This window comes from Pristis pectinata, chromosome 4 (assembly GCF_009764475.1).
Source record: "Pristis pectinata isolate sPriPec2 chromosome 4, sPriPec2.1.pri, whole genome shotgun sequence".
Lineage (NCBI taxonomy): Eukaryota > Metazoa > Chordata > Chondrichthyes > Rhinopristiformes > Pristidae > Pristis > Pristis pectinata.
In genome coordinates, this window is record NC_067408.1 from 84,384,218 (window position 1) to 84,402,032 (window position 17,815).

The window sequence follows — 17,815 nt, forward strand, 5'->3', positions numbered from 1 at the left end:
ATTGCCCATCCCTATATGTCCTTGAGAAGGCAGTGACAAAGTAGTACTCCAACAAAACGTGGCACGGTAGCGTAGCAGTTAATGTGACGCTATTACACTGCCAGCGATTGGGGTTCAATTCCCGTCGCTGTCTGTAATGAGTTTGTACGTTCTCCCCGTGACTGCGTGAGTTTCCTCCAGGTGCTCTGGTTTCCTCCCACATTCCAAAGATGTACAGGTAGGTTAACATGGGTTTAAGTGGGCGGTGCAGACTCGTTGGGCCGGAAGGGCCTGTTACCGTGCTGTAAATAAAGATTTTAAAAAGAAACAGCTTAGAAAGGTGTTGCAAGATTTAGGTTTAATGACAATGAAAGCACAGCCATCTATTTCCAAGTCAGGATGGTGCTTGACTTGGAGGGGAAAATGCAAGTTGTATTTTTCCCATGCATCTGCACCTGAAGCCCTTGTCCTTGTTGACAGAGGTTGTAGGTTTGGGATGTGCTGTCAGGATAGCCTGGGTCAGTAACTGCAGTGTAGTTGGTATATGGTACACACTGCATCCGCTGTCTTAATCAAGCAGTCTGCTTTTTTCTGTATGGTGTCAAATGTTTTGAGAGTAGTTGGAGCTGCACTCATGCAGGCAAATGGAAAGCATTCCATCACACTCCTCACTTGCGTTTTGGAGATGATGGAAAGGTTTTGAGGTGTCAGGAGGTGATCATTTGCAACAGGAATCCCAGTCTGTGACCTTCACTTGTGGTCACAGTATTTATGCAGCTGGCCCAGCTGCATTTCTGGTCAATGGTAACCCTCCAGAATATTGATGGATAGGACCCAGCAAAGGCAATGCCACTGAATATTCAGCCCTGTTGTTAGATTCTTTCTTGGTGGTGATGGTCCTTGCCTGGCATGTCTGTGGGGCAAATGTTACCTGCCACTTATCTGCCTATCCCTGGATATTGTCTAAGTCTTGCTGAATGGGCTGTTTCACTTGTTGCAAATGGTCTCATTTCTAACCTGAAGGTGGAAGTAAGGTGCAGCAAGTGAAGATGGTACAAATTAGTTTTCATTAAGTGGTGTAACTGTGTAGAATTTCCAGAGTGAGATTATTTTCCTTTGTCAATATAATCCAATAATTAATTAACAAACATTAAAAATTATGTGATTAAATGATCACTCAGGTTTATGATGGAATACAGTCAAGGAAATACATCATGGAAAATAGTCGCTATGTTTATCATCAACTTTCTTTGTATAGATTTTAGTCATTAGACTTCTTCAGTTTGCCTTTATATCAGATGTCAGAACATTTCTAAGCAAGATTTCAACAAATGACTTAAAATATAAATGCAAAGTAGAGTTAATTCATCCCACATCACTATGCCAGTTCAATAAAACCAACATAACGCATACAGATTTGTCTGGTATTGATGTAATTTCCTGTATACCGGGGACAGAAGTATGCTGCAAGTTTTATATTGCATATACTTATCAAAATATTGCAGAGTGACTGGTTCAGGACTTATTTGCATTTTTTTTGTATTTTTGAAACATTTTCTTTCATTGCAGGCATTCTTCAGGTGATCATGTTGCTTGACCAATGTTACTGTTCTGATTCCAATTTGCTCAAGCCTCACTTACAAGCTGCACACCCTCCAAATTATAGCTTGAATGAGACAAAATTGATCTTTAATGAAAATGCCGAACAGTACAAAAGGAATTGACTGTCCATTTCACAGTGCACGCAACTTTTCTTTCCATTGTAATAATTTCACAAGATATCTTAATTCTGAGCTCCTCTGGCTGAGATGTTCATGGAGCAGATGACTGCAGAAGGACGTACACAGTTTCTTTTGCCAGGCAGGAAGTTACCCAAATAAATGTTATGTCAGATCTGGTAGCAGATAACATCTATGCCCACAGCCCATCCAGAGCATGGCTTAAGTTCCGCAAGTACTTACGCAATGTGACTGAGACAGCAGGGGTGAGGAAGTTGTGTTACTGTCTCTAAATTACACCTGCCCACAATCCCATCCGATCCCAGCCTCCCCCAATGTATGAAACACTGATATTAATAATTTCAGCACTTCTAACTGTGATATCACACATACTGCATAATTGTACCAAGCTAGTCCAACACTGTTGTGCACTGCTTTTTTGCTGCAAATTGACATCACAGGATTTTAATTTAAATGCTTCACTGAGGCTCCACCTGCTCCAAGCACATGCTGGGCTGCCCTGGTGATGATTATGAACATCGGACAGGATCAAGGTAGTAATTACATATTGTTCCAGACATGTGGTCCAACTCCCACAAGGTGAATGAGTTAAATTCAGCATTAATTCTTAATTCTTCCTATTACATCAAACAGATTTATTTGATTTCATTGGAAGAAAATGTTCTTATGGACTCTGACCTATTTAAAGAACTTTTTGGCAGGAGAACAAGACGCCATCAATTAGCTTGGATAATGCCAAGTGGTGCGTTTCTCCAAGTTATCTGACATTTTTTTATTTATTACAGTCATAAACACCATAAAGAGTCCAAAGTGCAGAGAACAGAAAAGGGCAAACTAAGCATAATTGAAATTATGATGGGAGTATGCAATATATGTTCATTATTTAAATCTATCAGTTGATAATAGTAAGATGGGCATTGCCCTAATTATGCATAGTTTGATGTTGGCAGACCCTGCCTACACATTAACTTAACACATTATGGGCTATGTAATTATAATACCATATGTTAGTTGAGCATCATTCTGTCAGTTTGGCATCAATTTTGGCTCATAATGTAGCAGAAAATGGTTTCCATGTTAAAGGAGTTATGTCATAAATGTGGCCCAAGTCCCTTCAATCAAAAGAATGACCAGAATGCTTACCTTTAACATTTTCCAGTACTCAGATTCTTCTTCAGAAACTGCAAACTATTATAATTAAGAATAATAAAGTCTAGACTACTGCAGCCTATGCCAACTACAGATCTAGTTCCTTCAAGTTCCAAGGTAATGGTCCTGGCCATGCTAATTTGTGAGGGAGAAAGAAGAGGTAACTGTTTTCAGACTATCATGTTCATGTTCATTTGGTCACCAGTAGAAATTAGCTGTGGGAACCACTGTGTATGTGATTTACATATACTAATTTCTTAACATTTAACACTGTGAAACATTGCATCTTGCATTTGGAAAATGAGAGGTAGATGTTGGCCTAGCAGCAACGCAAGGATGGAGAACAAAGTTTAAACTATGTCCCCATTGGCAAGACAACCACATTCTGGAGTCATCAAAACTCGTGTGTGTGTATGTGAAAGAGTAACGAGAAAGATGCTTTTAAAAAATAAATCTTGCATCTTAACGCAATATTGAGTTTAATTTTGTTTCTGTTTCCCTTAACAGAAACACAGGAGTGTCAACAAGTCCATAACACATTGGCACAAAATAAATAAATCAAAGACAAAATATCAGAAAAGCTCTAGCTCGTGATGACATAATGTCAATAATTTGGATATTATCGACACTATTCATAGGCAGTTTCACCTATCTCCAAATTTCTTTTGGAACAAATATATTGTGTAAGATAAGCTTCTTTTAAAATAGGCTGTACAATAAATCATTAAAACTTTAGCAATTTTATAAACTGTTTTAAATTTTAAACTTTCATTTCTTAAGCTGTCAATGGCAATAACATGTCAACAAAGAGAATACTTCCCATAGACTTTTCTTTTAATGCTTCTAATTATTCCATACCACTTTACCTGAAAATGAAATGTCGACAGAGGGTGCTCACAACATGTTAATCCAGGAGAAATAAAAAGAGCGCTTTCCTTGGACTACCAAATTTGAAATATCATTTAATCAGGAGCAGGATTTCATGCCCAACAGCTGGATAAGAAATGTGCCAAACTCATTAAAAAACATAACTGTTGGTTAAATTTGATCTTGGTGGGCTCAAACAATTGACAGTAGCTGTGCTGCATAAACACTTCTTGGCCACTTCCAAGGTGACCTCACACCCAGAGCCATCCATTACTATTACTTCACTGGAGGGTTTTAAAAATAAAAGAATGTTCATGTAAACGTTTGAGGAGGAGATTGATAGGTATCTAATTAGTCAAGGTATCAAGGGATAGGGGGATAAGGCCGGAAATTGGGGCTAGATAGGAATGCTATTAGTTTAGCTCATGGAGCAGACTCGATTGGCCGAATGGCCTACTTCTGCTCCTTTGTCTTGTGATCTTGTGATCTCTCCTAATTCCCTTCTTGAGTTATTTTCTGGCTTCTTTATGATACTCAAGGGGTTTGTTTGATTTTAGCTTCCTAAACCTTACATACGCCTTTTTTCTTCTTGACAAAATTTACCACTTCCCTTGTCATCCAAGATTCCCCTACCTTGCCATCCTTGTGCTTGTCCTTATTTCTCACTGGAACATACCTGTCTTGTACTCTGTACAGTTGGTCTTTAAACACCCTCCATATGTTATTTTTTGCTAAATCACCTCTCGATTGCCATCTGAAATGACCAATTAAACCACCCAGTTCAGGAATGAGGAATGAGGAATGGGCAATAAATGCCAATTTTAGCAATGATGCCTACAACCTGTAAATGAAACTAATATATCCATTTTAAAGCAGTACTTCTGGGATATGAATCTCATGGTTCTTTAGCCAAGGGGGAACTTATCCTGATCTTCTGTCAGCAACATTTTTCTCCTAACTTTTCATCAATAATTGTTCCTCCTCAGTTCTAATTTGTGCTTCACCCAGGACTTTCTGCCATTTGACTATGCCAAAGGAAGTCATGCTGCAGCTACAAAAGACTTTAGTCAGACCACACTTTCGAGTATTGCGTGCAGTTCTGGTCACCCCTTTATAGGAAGGATGTGGAGACTGTGCAGAGGAGGTTTACCATGATGCTGCTTGGATTAGAAGGTATGAGCTATAAGGAAAGGGTATGAGCTGTAACAAACTTGGATTGTTCTTCATAGAGCATCGAAGGATGAGGGGAAACCTGATGGAGGTTTTTAAAATTATGAGAGGCATAGACAGGGTAGACAGTCAGAATCTTTTCTCCAGGGTAGAAATGTCAAACGCCAGTGGACATGTTTTTAAGGTTGGGGGGGGGATGTTTAGAGGCGATGTGAGGGGCAAGTTTTTTACGCAGAGAGTGGTAGGTGCCTGGAATAGGTTACCAGGGGTAGTAGTGGAAGCAAGCAGTTTGGTGGAGTTTAAGAGGCTTTTAGATAGACACAGGAATATGAAGGGATTGGAGGGATATGGATGATACACAGGAGGAGGACATTTATTATGAATTGGCATCAAGATCGGCACAACATCGTGGGCTGAATGGCCTGTCCAGTGCTGTACTGTTCTATGTTCTATAAACCTATAATTCCAGTAAGTTTGACCTAATTTTTAGTAATCAACACTATGCCACGACACAAGTGAATAACTTTTGAGAAAGACTGTATGAAAATGAGGGCAAATTATGAGGCTATAAGGCTAGGACTTGAGAGTGTAAATTAGGATGACATTTTTGAAGGGAAATGTACTATGGAGATGTGGTCATTTTTCAGGGATCTCTTGCAGGATGTTAGGGATAAATTTGTCCTGGTAAGGCAGAGAAAGAATGGCAGGGTGAAGGGACCAAGGGTGACAAGAGAGGTGGAACAACTAGTTGGGAAGAAGAAGGCAGCATACATAAGGTGTAAGCAGCAAGGATCAGATAGGGCTCATGAGGAATATAGGGTAGCAAGGAAGGAACTTAAGAAGGGGCTGAGGAGAACAAGAAGGGGACATGAAAAGGCTTTGGCAAGTAGGGTTAAGGAGAATCCCAAGGCTTTTTTCACGGACGTGAAGAGCAGAAGGATGACTTGAGTAAAGGTAGGACCGATTAGAGTCAGAGGTGGGAAGATGTGCCTGGAAACTGTGTAAGTGGGTGAGATTCTCAATGAATACTTCTCTTCATTATTTACCAACCAGAGAGGCCTTGATGACGCAGATGACAGTGCTGGTAAGGTGAATGTTCTGGAGCATGTAGATAACGAGAGAAGATGTGTTGGAGCTGTTAGAAAATACTGGGACAGATAAGTCCCCGGGGCCTGACAGAATATTCCCCAGGCTGCTCCGCGAGGCGAGGGAGGAGATTGCTGAACTGTTGGCTAGGATCTTTGAGTCCTCGTTGTCCACGGGAATGGTACCGGAGGATTGGAGGGTGGCAGATGTTGCCCCCTTATTCAAAAAAGGTAGTAGGGATAGTCCAGGGAATTACAGACCAGTGAGCCTTACGTCTGTGGTGGGCAAGCTGTTGGTAAGGATTCTTAGAGATAGGATCTATGGGCATTTAGAGAATCATGGACTGATTAGGGACAGCCAGCATGGCTTTGTGAAGGGAAATCTCACAAGCCTGATAGGGTTCTTTGAGGAAATGACCAGGAAGATTGATGAGCGTAGTGCAGTAGATGTGGTCTACATGGATTTTTGTACGGCGTTTGACAAGGTTCCATATGGTAGGCTTCTTCAGAAGGTCAGAGGGCATGGGATCAAGGGAGGGTTGGCCATGTGGATTCAGAATTGGCTTGCCTGTAGAAAGCAGAGGGTTGTGGTGGAGGGAGTGCATTCAGATTTGAGGGCTGTGACTCGAGGTGCCTCACGAGGATTGGTTCTGGGACCTCTACTTTTTGTGATATTTATTAACGACTTGGATGAGGGGGTAGAAGGGTGGGTTAGCAATTTTGCAGACGACACAAAGATCGGTGGTGTTGTGGATAGCGTGGAGGACTGTCAAAGCTTGCAGAGGGATATTGATAGGATGCACAGCTGGGCTGAGAAGTGGCAGATGGAGTTCAATCCGGAGAAGTGTGAGGTGGTACACTTTGGAAGGACAAACTCCAAGGCAGAGTACAAGGTTAATGGCAGGATTCTGGGTAGTGTGGAGGAGCAGAGGGACCTGAGGGTTCATATCCACAGATCACTGAAAGTTGCGTCACAGGTGGATAGGGTAGTTAAGAAAGCTTATGGGATGTTAGCTTTTATAAATCGTGGGATTGAGTTTAAGAGCTGCGAAGTAATGATGCAGCTCCACAAAACTCTGGTTTGACCACACTTGGAGTACTGTGTCCAGTTCTGGTCACCTCATTATAGGAAGGATGTGGAAGCGTTGGAAAGGGTACAGAGGAGATTTACCAGATGCTGCCTGGATTGGAGAGTATGGATTACGAGGAGAGACTAAGGGACCTAGGGCTTTACTCTTTGGAGAGAAGGAGGATGAGGGGAGACATGATAGAGGTATAACAAAATATTAAGAGGAATAGATAGAGTAGACAGCCAGCGCCTCTTTCCCAGGGCACCAATGCTCAATACAAGAGGTCATGGCTTTAAGGTAATGGGTGGGAGGTTCAAGGGAGATATCAGAGGGAGGTTTTTCAACCAGGCAGTGGTTGGTGGATGAAATGTGCTGCCTGGGGTAGTGGTGGAAGGCAGATACGTTGGTCAAGTTCAAGGGATTGTTAGATAAGCATATGGAGGCATTTAAAATAGGGGGATATGTGAGAGGAAGGGGTTAGATAGTCTTAGGCGTGGTTAAAGGTCAGCACAAACATGGTGGGCCAAAGGGCCTGTATTGTGCTGTATTGTTCTATGGTTCTAAAATATGATGAGCATTACCAATGATGAATTTCCTTTATCTCTTTTTGTTACCACAGGGACTTGTTAATTCATCTGCTATGCATGCTGATCATTATGGAAGGATCATTGTTATGGGTCCTTTTATTGTTACATATATTTCCTTTATAAGAGATCCTGGCATAGGAGAAAGATTTATGAGACAAAGGAGAATATTACTTACCTTTTAAAAATTACTTTGGTTTACTTCTGTGTTTTGGTTAATCTCATTCACAAAATCTTCAGGATTTCTCATTGCTTTTCTGAAAATTGTATTCCTGAAAATTGGAGACTTAAAAAAAATTATTAATATTATTTATAACATTTACAGTCAACAATGTCCACCCGAGCCATACCGGTTATAGAAAATGTAACCAGACTCTGGGATACAGTGAGATTGGCCCTCTGTGCATGGCCCAAGAAAGTGCAAGTTTGAGTGGATGTCTGGCAGCAAGTCCAGATGGAGGGACTAGGCCAATTCAATCCAAACCATTAGAGGAAGCAGGCATGTTTGTTATTAGTGCATGTAGTAATGGTCTTACATGTGTGACTCACTTGTGGTAATGCACTACATATTAACCTCAAGTTTGATTTGTTATCTGGGGCATTAAAATTGGAGTTGAATACTGTTCAAAATCAAAGTCGAGTTTGTTGTCATATGCACAAGTACATGTATGCACAGGTGCAATGAAAATCTTACATGCAGCAGCATCACAAGCAAATAGCATCATATAAGCAGCATTCACAAGAAAATCATAAATAAAACACAACTTTTACAAGAAAGAACACAATTAGAACAAAAAAAAGTCAATTTTAGTGCAAAGTGGTGAAAGTGGTCATAGTGTTGCTCAGCTATGGTGATTAGGATTTTGCCAGTTGGTTCATGGACGAATGGTTGAAGGGAAGTAGCTGTTCTTGAACCTGGTGGTTGGGATTTCAGGCTTCTGTACCCTCTGCCCAATTCTAGCTGCAAAAAGATGGCATGGCTTGGATGGTGAGGATCTTCGACAATAGATGCTGCCTTGTCGAGGCAGCGCCTCCTGTAGGATACAAACGATGGTGGGGAGGGATGTGCCCATGATGTTCAATTATCAACAAAATAATCTACATCTAACTTTATGGTTGGGTGAAGTTTCAAAGAAGATCTTATACAGTTGGGCCTAGGAGAGTGCCCTCTCGTGTTTTGGGCTCTTCTTTATGCGGATATGACTCCAGCCACGAGTTAATTTCCACTACACCAAAGACATACGGGTTTGGAAGTTGTGGGCATGCTATGTTGGTGCCGGAAGCGTCGCGACACTTGTGAGCTGCCCCCAAGAACACTACGCAAAAGATGCATTTCACTGTGTGTTTCGATGTACATGTGACTAATAAAGATATCTTATCTCATCTTAACTGTTACCTGGCCTCTCCGATACCACAGTCATTCAAAAGCTATCTTGACAACAAACACCGTCAACTATCTTGATCTTTGGAATTGAGTTCTTGTTAATTTCTGAGCAAAGCTATGCCAAGGTCTGGTATGGAGGCAGCCCAGCAGAGCCTCATCCGAACAATACTGAGCTTTGTTTTTGTTGAGTAACAGTTGTTTGATACCATTGTGGATGACTTCTTCCAGCACTAATGCTTACCAAATGGATTGTTAAGACAAAGATTCTCTACCAACTCCTACTGCACACACTGCTCTTTGACCAGAAAGGTTCCCAGTGAAACCGTGTAAATGTAGACCACTTCTAATATCTCAGGAGTCACCTCTCAGAGAAGGCAAGCATTGAAAATGAAATTCACACAGCCTTCAAATGCACCAGCACTGGCTTTGCATTTGGGGGCATTTAAAATTCAAGACCTCAATCCTGGCACAAAATTTGTAGTCTGCTGGGCAACGGTGATCCATGTCCTCCAATAAACTTTTGAGACCTGCACTACCTGCGGCAAGCATCTCAAGGCCCTGTACATATATCACCAAAGTTGACTCACCAAAAAACTCCAAATTCAATGGAAGGTTAAATAAATCAATATAAATCTCCTCTCCAGGGCCAACATCCCCAATATTGAGACCCTAGGTACACTCAGTCATTTTGGTTGGGCAGGCTATATCTTTCGCATGCCTTACATCAGACTCCTTAAGCAGACACTCTACTCCCACCACTGCCATAGGAAGAGATTACCAGGTGGACAGAGGCAAAGATTCAAGGATGTGCTGAAAGCTTCCTTGAAAAAAATATAACATTCCCACTGACTTCTGGAATTTCTAGCCTATGACTGCTCAAAGTGGAGAAGAAGCATTTGGAATAGTATTGAGAACCTCAAGACCATGCATTGCTTGCACACTGAAGCCTGGTATAAGTGGAAGGAGAAGCATACTTTCTCATAAGTTGCCCACCCACCTGCCACGTCTACAGAAGATTCCGTGGTTCCCACATTAACCACCTCAGAACCCACAAAACTAGATTGGATGCTATCCTGATAGACTGCTTGAGAAGAATAGGGCAATAAATGGCTGGGGAAAATTTGGCCTGTGTTTGTAAAAGCTATAAACTTGGAGGATTTTCCAGATAGTCATATAAATGCCAGTGTGTAGTTGTTGTTCACGATTATTCTGGAGTTATGAAGTTACGGATAGGAGATATTAATTAAAATGAGGACACGAGAGACTGCAGAACCAGTCTTCAGGAAATAAAATGGAGATACATGAGAGACTGCAGAATCTGGAAATCTTGAGCAACACACATAAAATGCTGGAGGAACTCAGCAGTCAGGCAGTATCCCTGGAGGGAAACAGTCGACATTTTGGGCCCAGACCCTTCATCAGGACTGCTATGACTTCCTCCAGCATTTTGTGTGTGTAACTTCAGGAAATAAAACCTGTTCACAATTTAACTTTAACTGACACTTTGGGGTCATCAAACCAATTGTTGGGTGTGGGACATTCTGATTGTGTACCATTAAAACAATACAGGGAATGACAATAGATGATTGTTCATGTTAATTGGTGCTCATTGAAAAGTTCAGGACGAGATCAGGGAAGGCATTAAGTGGCCATCTCCTGTATTAACACATCATTAAGAGTGTATCCCTGCCAGTTAATGCGCAGTTCAGGGCAGGTCTGTTTTGTCACTTAATATTCTGGCTAGTTGTATATTTATGAAGGCATTCCTTAACACTGTAACAAAAGAGATACATTTTCGGTGTCTGGGAGTTTGTGCTCAGAAGCTTTTGTACTCAGAAGTTGTAAATATTCAAAGCAGTTCTGCTAGTTGGGAAGTGCTACCATTGTAAATATAATTATGCAAAGTTACCTGTCTATATTCAAAATCTTAAAGTAGGTGATTATAGCCATTGAAGCTGTAGTTAATCGTTTATTGTTATCTTTGTGTTTAAAAAGTATAAAACATTGTGTTGGGAGACAATTCCAGATTCTCTCCAGAACATCTGTTGTGTTTAATAAAGACTTTTAGATCTCCCAGTTACAGCTTTTGTGTGGCTCATTTTAATCAGTCACAATAGTTGTTTCAGAGCAATTAGCTGGAATTCAGCAACAAACTCCGTTCTAATATGAAATAACACACAAAAGATGCTGGAGGAACTCAGCAGGTCAGGCAACATCTATGGTGGGAATAAACAGTCGATGTTTCGGGTTGAGACCCTTCATCAGAACTTGATTTCCTGTTTATTCAGCTAGCTAATGGTTAAGTAATGTTTCAATCCAATTCACTCAAAGAATATCAGAACAGAGGAGGTGTTTGAATAAGCTTTCATCTAATCCAGGCAAAATCAAACTGCTAAAATTGTTCTTTCCTCTTCTAGCACAATCACAAAATGAAAACTTGGCTCTGTCCAAACTTCCTACTTGTCACCAAAAAGTTAACCAAAATTTATTTACTTATAGGCCATATCAAAAGGGTCATTTAGATAAACGTGGAATCTAAAAATTGTTTCTCAGTTGTGACTATCCAATTGGTTGGCTGTATGACATAGAGGTAATGCACATGATAAAGGTACCTATACTGAGAAAATGCCCACAAATACATTGCTGCTGCTGCTGTTGCTAAAGCAATGAAATATTATTTGAATTCATTCCAGACAAACTGAGTAGCATTTGCTCTGCTTAAGACTGGTGCTCTTGTGCCAAGAGGCTAAAACTTCAATCAATTTTGACTGAATGATTAGTGTACTTTGTCTCACGTAGTGGCAACAAAAGACTTTGAAAGTGTAGATGAAAAAAGAAGTAGAAAATATAATACGGAGGTTGAAGAAGGAATCACTGGCAAATTTGATAACTTAAATTTTTTAAACCCCTCCCCCGAGGATCTGTGAGAAACTGAATGATTAGCATAAACTCTAAAGGACTCTGTATATTTACAGTACTGCACATTTCTTCAAAGAATAACCCACAGTGACCCCTTATTCTTTATCTCAACTCATATATTCAGATTTAATTTGTAGCCACTTCTCAATATTGTTAATATGAAAACCTAACACATATTCTCTACAGAAATTTGTACATTAACTGGATACTCTGAAATCCAGATAGTGGAATAATATTAAGCTTTGATTCCCAGAAACTGGCCCACACTTTATTCTCAACATGTTCAGGCAAATTTTTTTAAAGAAAGATCTGAACTATATTATTTGTAAAGGAACATTGACCTGGAATTTGAAGTTGTAACTGCAGCAAAGCAATCAGCATTTACCGTCATTACACTATAATAACTGACAGTAATTTCTAATAACTGCATAACTCCAAATATGGAAATCCAAAGTTCTGTCAGGAATATCACGCTGCTTCACAAAATATGCTGTTTGAACTTCATTGATTTAATCAACACAGGATCATAGTTTTAGATACATTTTTACTTTAAATGCACTATTCTTATTTAAGAACAACTGAAGATGTTATTTGAGATTAATTGAATTCGTAACCACTTACGAAGCTTAAGAAATGGAAGAAGGTATAAATTATTACTGACCAGTCTCTTTAGCCCTGAGAACCAAATTTATATGTGTGGGTTGGCATTCCCCTCAGATTAGCATTTAAAAATTAAGATATAGCCTTAACTTCAGGTGTATGTCTAAATCTTTATGTCACTTCCTGTAAATTGTTCAATAAGTTAGAAAAATTGTATTTTTATGACTGGTTTTGCAGACCATGTGAATCTGTGACAATCAGATTGACTACTCAACCTTATTGATTACATCATTGATACTGGATGCCCCAAGACCACTTCTGAAGATACCTTGTCCAAATCAAAGCAAAGAAGGGAAAATTCACACCACAGATCTACTTAGTCTTTGCGGGCAAATTTCTTTGAGGTATCCATTTACTGTTGACTGGGAAAGATCGGCCAATTAATTATTTTCCCAGATAAAAAAGCAAACAAAAGCAGGGATCGCTGTTGTTCGGTAGACCATGAGTTTTGCGTCAGATTTTCCAATATCCTTTTTCGCTGGCACATTGAAGGCAGTGGTGAATTTCATCACTGATGTCTGCCTTCAAAGAGGTGGATCTCAAGATACAGGAAGCATTCCATCTTTTCCAAGGTCTTGTCGTGAACCTTAATTGTTGTAGAGAACCGTAGCGCAGAAGGGGCAGGTTGATGAAAGACCTTTGCCTTATTGGTGTTGAGTGTAAGGCTTATCCTCTCATGCTTCAGTGGACAAGTCCACAACGTCATGGAGCTCTGCAGTTATGTCTTCAAGCATGTGCAGACAGAAGCATTGTTTATATACTGCAGGTCAACCACTTGAGGTTTGGGTGATTTTGGTTCTTGAGTGTAGTTGCCATAGGTTGAACAATTTCTCATTTGTCTGAAGATTTGCTCTCGTTGTGCTGAGGTGATGTACAACATTGTGGTGAAAAAGGACTGAGGGAAGTGTTGAAGCAATAATGCAGCCTCGTTTGACACTGGTCTTCCCTGGACTGGTTCTGTTGTAGACCTGTTGGTCAGTATAACATTGTGGAGTCAGCACAAGATGGAGATGAATTTCTGTGGGCAAACAAATCTGAGGAGGATATTCCAAAGCCCCTCCCAACTGATGCACCATGGAGGCACTTCTATTTGACTACTCCTAAAGATAATGACAAGTTTAATATGTTTTGAGAATTATTGGCAATATAAAGGTGAACAAAATCACAAAGCACAGCAAGTATATTGATGCATTTGGTAATGATTTTAATTAGATGTACTGGATAATAATATAGTATGGATGCCTTTGCTTAATAAGTCACAAGACCAAGAATAAGCTCTTCAAATGATCAAACACGTTTAGATACTCTATTAAATCATAGAATTATTACAGTAACTGAAGGAGGCCATTCAGGCAATTGGGTTTATGCCAACTACAAATACAGCAACCTGATCAGGCCCACTTTCCCCCCTTCCCCCACTTCCTCAATAGCTATGCAAATTCTTGTCTGTCAAGCACATACCTAATTTTCTTTTGAAGGCTTTGATTCAGTTTCTACCACTTTTTACAGGCAGTGAAATCCAGGTCATAAGCATTTACTGAGAAGATACTATTTCCTCACAATTCCCTTTTATATTCTATCCAAAATCTTAAACCTGTGCCCCTGGGCTTGAATCATCCACTAATGAAAACAACACCCCTCTATTTACTCTATATTATACACCTGTCAAAATTCCCCTTCAATCTTATTTTCTCCAGGAAGATAAATCCCAATATTTCCAGTCTAACCTCATGGCTAAAATGTTATAATCCAGATCATTGATAAGCATTAATTATTTATTAGTCAATATTCCTCTGCTGTACCCCAATTTGCAATGAATTTGAAATAACGATGAGTTGGAGTTACAGGAAGGAGATAGAGAGCTTAGTAACATGGTGTCATGACAACAACCTTTCTCTCAATGTCAGCAAAACAAATGAGCTGGTTATTGACTTCAGTAAAGGGGGTGGTGTACATGCACCTCTCTACATCAATGGTGCTGAGGTTGAGAGGGTTGAGAGCTTCAAGTTCCTTGGAGTGAATATCACCAATAGCCTGTCCTGGTCTAACCACATAGATGCCACGGCCAAGAAAGCTCACCAGTGCCCATACTTCCTCAGGAGGCTAAAGAATTTGGCATGTCCCCTTTGACACTCACTAACTTTTATCGATGCACCATAGAAAGCATCCTATCTTGATGTATCACGGCTTGGTATGGCAACTGCTCTGCCCTGGGCTGCAAGAAACAGCAGAGAGTCTTGACATCACAGAAACCAGCCTCCCCTCCATGGACTCTGTCTATACCTCTCACTGCCTTGGTGAAGCAGCCAGCATAATCAAAGACCCCACCCACCCGGGTCATTCTCTCTTCTCCCTTCTCCTATCAGGCAGAAGATACAGGAGCCTGAGGGTACATACCACCAGGCTCAAGGACAGCTTCTATCCCACTATTATAAGACGATTGAATTATATAATATAATATATTATATTATATAATTATTATATTATATTATAAATATTATCATATATTATATTAATTAATAAAAATAAAAAATATAACCCTTACATGATGAGATGGACTCTTCTCCTCACAATCTACTTTATGACCTTGCATCTTATTGTCTACCTGAAATACACTTCCCTATAGCTGTGACACTTACTCTGTATTCTGTTATTGTTTTTACCCTGTACTACCTCAATGCACTGTGTAATTAATTGATCTGTATGAATGGTGTGCAAGGCAAGTTTTTCACTGTACCTCGGTACAAGTGACAATAATATACCAATACCAATGTTGGGGTTTTAGGTAGGGTTAAGACATAGACTAACAAAAATGTTTCCTGATATGAAGCAATACATATATATGGCAAGACTTGGACATTTGTGTTTCTCTTTACATAAGGTTAAAACAAATCTTATGACAACTTGACAAAAATGTTAAAGGATGGAGCAGGATAGACTGAAGCAAATTATTTTTAGTGGTGTTGTTGTTTAGAATGAGGGCTTCAGAAACAAATTTAACACCAAGATTTTTGGGGGATCTTGTCACTGTCTGTATTAGAGGGATCTTTGAACAGCACAAAAGAAGAAATTCTGGAGTAAATGACTCCTCCCATTAATTCAGATCTCTGTTTTTACAGGAACATCTGCACAACTCTTCCATCATACATAGTTTGAAGTAATCATCATAGCTCCACCCCAAATAAAATCAAAGGGTAATGACTATTTTTTTAGCTCTTCCACCATTTTATATGCTGCTGTCATTTCAAATGAAAGATAGTGCCACTAGTGACCTGGCGACAACATGATTCATTTACTGAGAGAGGGTTCATGTGGAATTACTCCAAAAATATGTAAATTAGAAAAGCCAATTTGGTAATGAAGTTGAATTCAGAAAGAGCAACAACTTGCAGTGTCCGTATTATAAAGAGTGGATTAATCACTCGTGAGTGCTCAGTGTTGGATTTAGATTTTATTCTGCTGTTGTCCTCAAAGCAAATTAATGGAGATAGCTTCCAATGATACTGTGTTTATAGCCAGACTGGCTGAATGCTGCATGTCATAAATTGTAGTAAATCATTTGGATTGTAAAATGCAAATTTAGAAAATTAAATTTTGCAAACTAAATGTTCACCCTCAAAGATTCTTCAAAGATTTTTATCTGTTGTATCCAACAACCATGGACTATATGTTCCGTATAGACAGTTACAAAAAAAAGAAATAAAATGAGCCACCCATTTTGATTATTCTGATTTAAATTTTGTGTGTTTTATTTTAAGAAATGTTAAAGCCAGACCTGTACATAGATTTTCCCATAAAGAACATTGAGTATGCAAAGGAAATATTAAACAATCCAAGTCTTTAAGTGGCCATTGGTTCTGATGGTTTGGAAGTGCGGTGTGCTCGCTGTGGCATCACCTAATTAAAAAGACAACAAACATTTGCCATCAGCAGTGCACTACATGAAATTTATAACATGCATTGCTGATCTCACTGCTGCAGAAAAATTCATGCCTGAATTTAAGTGATTTATAGTGGAGAAACAGGAGAATCTCCTTAACACAAAGAAACAGCAGTTTGTAATTCACACCCAAGATTAGCTGTTGAGGCAAAAATTATTATAACATTCAAGATGAGATTGATAATATGGATGAAGAAATAGGAGTTACAGATATATGGAAATGAGGTGAATAAATGTGACTACACCTACTTGTTCATATTCTGTAAAGATAAATTCTCACACTGAATGGTTTGACTGTTAGCTTTAATGTCTCTGTATGTGGTCTTATATTTACAATCAAGTGACTGAAGTGTATTACTGTTTGTTGTGACCCCCAGGATGTATTTGCTTTAGACTAAGACATGGTAGTATTTCCCTAAAATCCCAAAATTATCATTATAAAATTTACGTTCAACTAAAATTAGTTATATCATGAACTAAAAGGTGTTTTATTCCGCATTATCCAGCTGTTGAGTTACTGATGTCATGCAAGTGGCTATAAATTACTTGCATTTTATGATTATCAACGAAACTACAGATTTTTCTTTTCAGATTTCCAAATTCCAGGTTGGCTGGAAGTTTAAATACCCAGAGGTGCCTGCCTTGATCCATCGGCGATATCCTGTCATTCCCTCTGACTACAGATACATTGACCCCCATTCCTTCACCAGGACCATCATAGAGACCTTCCCTGACAACCGTGAGGAGAGTTTGTTTTGTCATTTGTAGCAAGCTTTGACTGCTTCATAGTGGTGTGCTGTATTTTTCACAGCCTGGTCAGCATGAAAAGCTGGGGAAAGATTAGTAAGTGCTCGCTGAAGAGGTGGCAAATGATTCAAAGAATATGATAAATACAAAGAATTTGGAAACATAGCCTTGGAAGATAAGTGGACTATTTAGTCTTTTTTAACATTGCATATAAGCATCCTTCCAAGTTATTTCATGTCACCCTTTTAACTTTTCTTTCTGTTAATTCTCCCCTCATATACATACCCACCTGTTTTCCTATCAAATGTATCCAGTTACAAGTCTTTGTGTTCCTTAAACATTAAACAAGCCTTGATCCAAGATACTTCTGTCCTTAACAACATCACAAACTTTATTCCCATTCCAAATAAAATCATCCTCCTCCATATCACCATGCTATCCTTCACTATACTAACTTTCACTGCATTCCTCTCATCTACACATTTGCATTCTCACCTCTGTAATGAGCATAACAAGATTTCA

The 17,815-nt window shown here is 39.4% G+C and overlaps 1 long non-coding RNA gene across 2 annotated transcripts in view; it reads right to left on the reverse strand.

Annotated features, from left to right (window-relative positions):
- Positions 1-204: 204 nt before the first annotated feature.
- LOC127569900 (uncharacterized) overlaps positions 205-17,815 on the reverse strand; it is a 63,821-nt gene continuing 46,210 nt past the window's right edge. Inside the window, exons 4-5 of one of the 2 annotated variants that reach the window (XR_007956259.1) lie at positions 7,822-7,929; positions 205-281 (exon numbers count right to left, since the gene is read on the reverse strand). This is a non-coding gene — a long non-coding RNA (uncharacterized LOC127569900). Of the gene's footprint in view, positions 282-7,821; positions 7,930-16,481; positions 16,504-17,815 lie in introns of those variants that run through there. The other variant, XR_007956260.1, reaches the window with a different exon arrangement.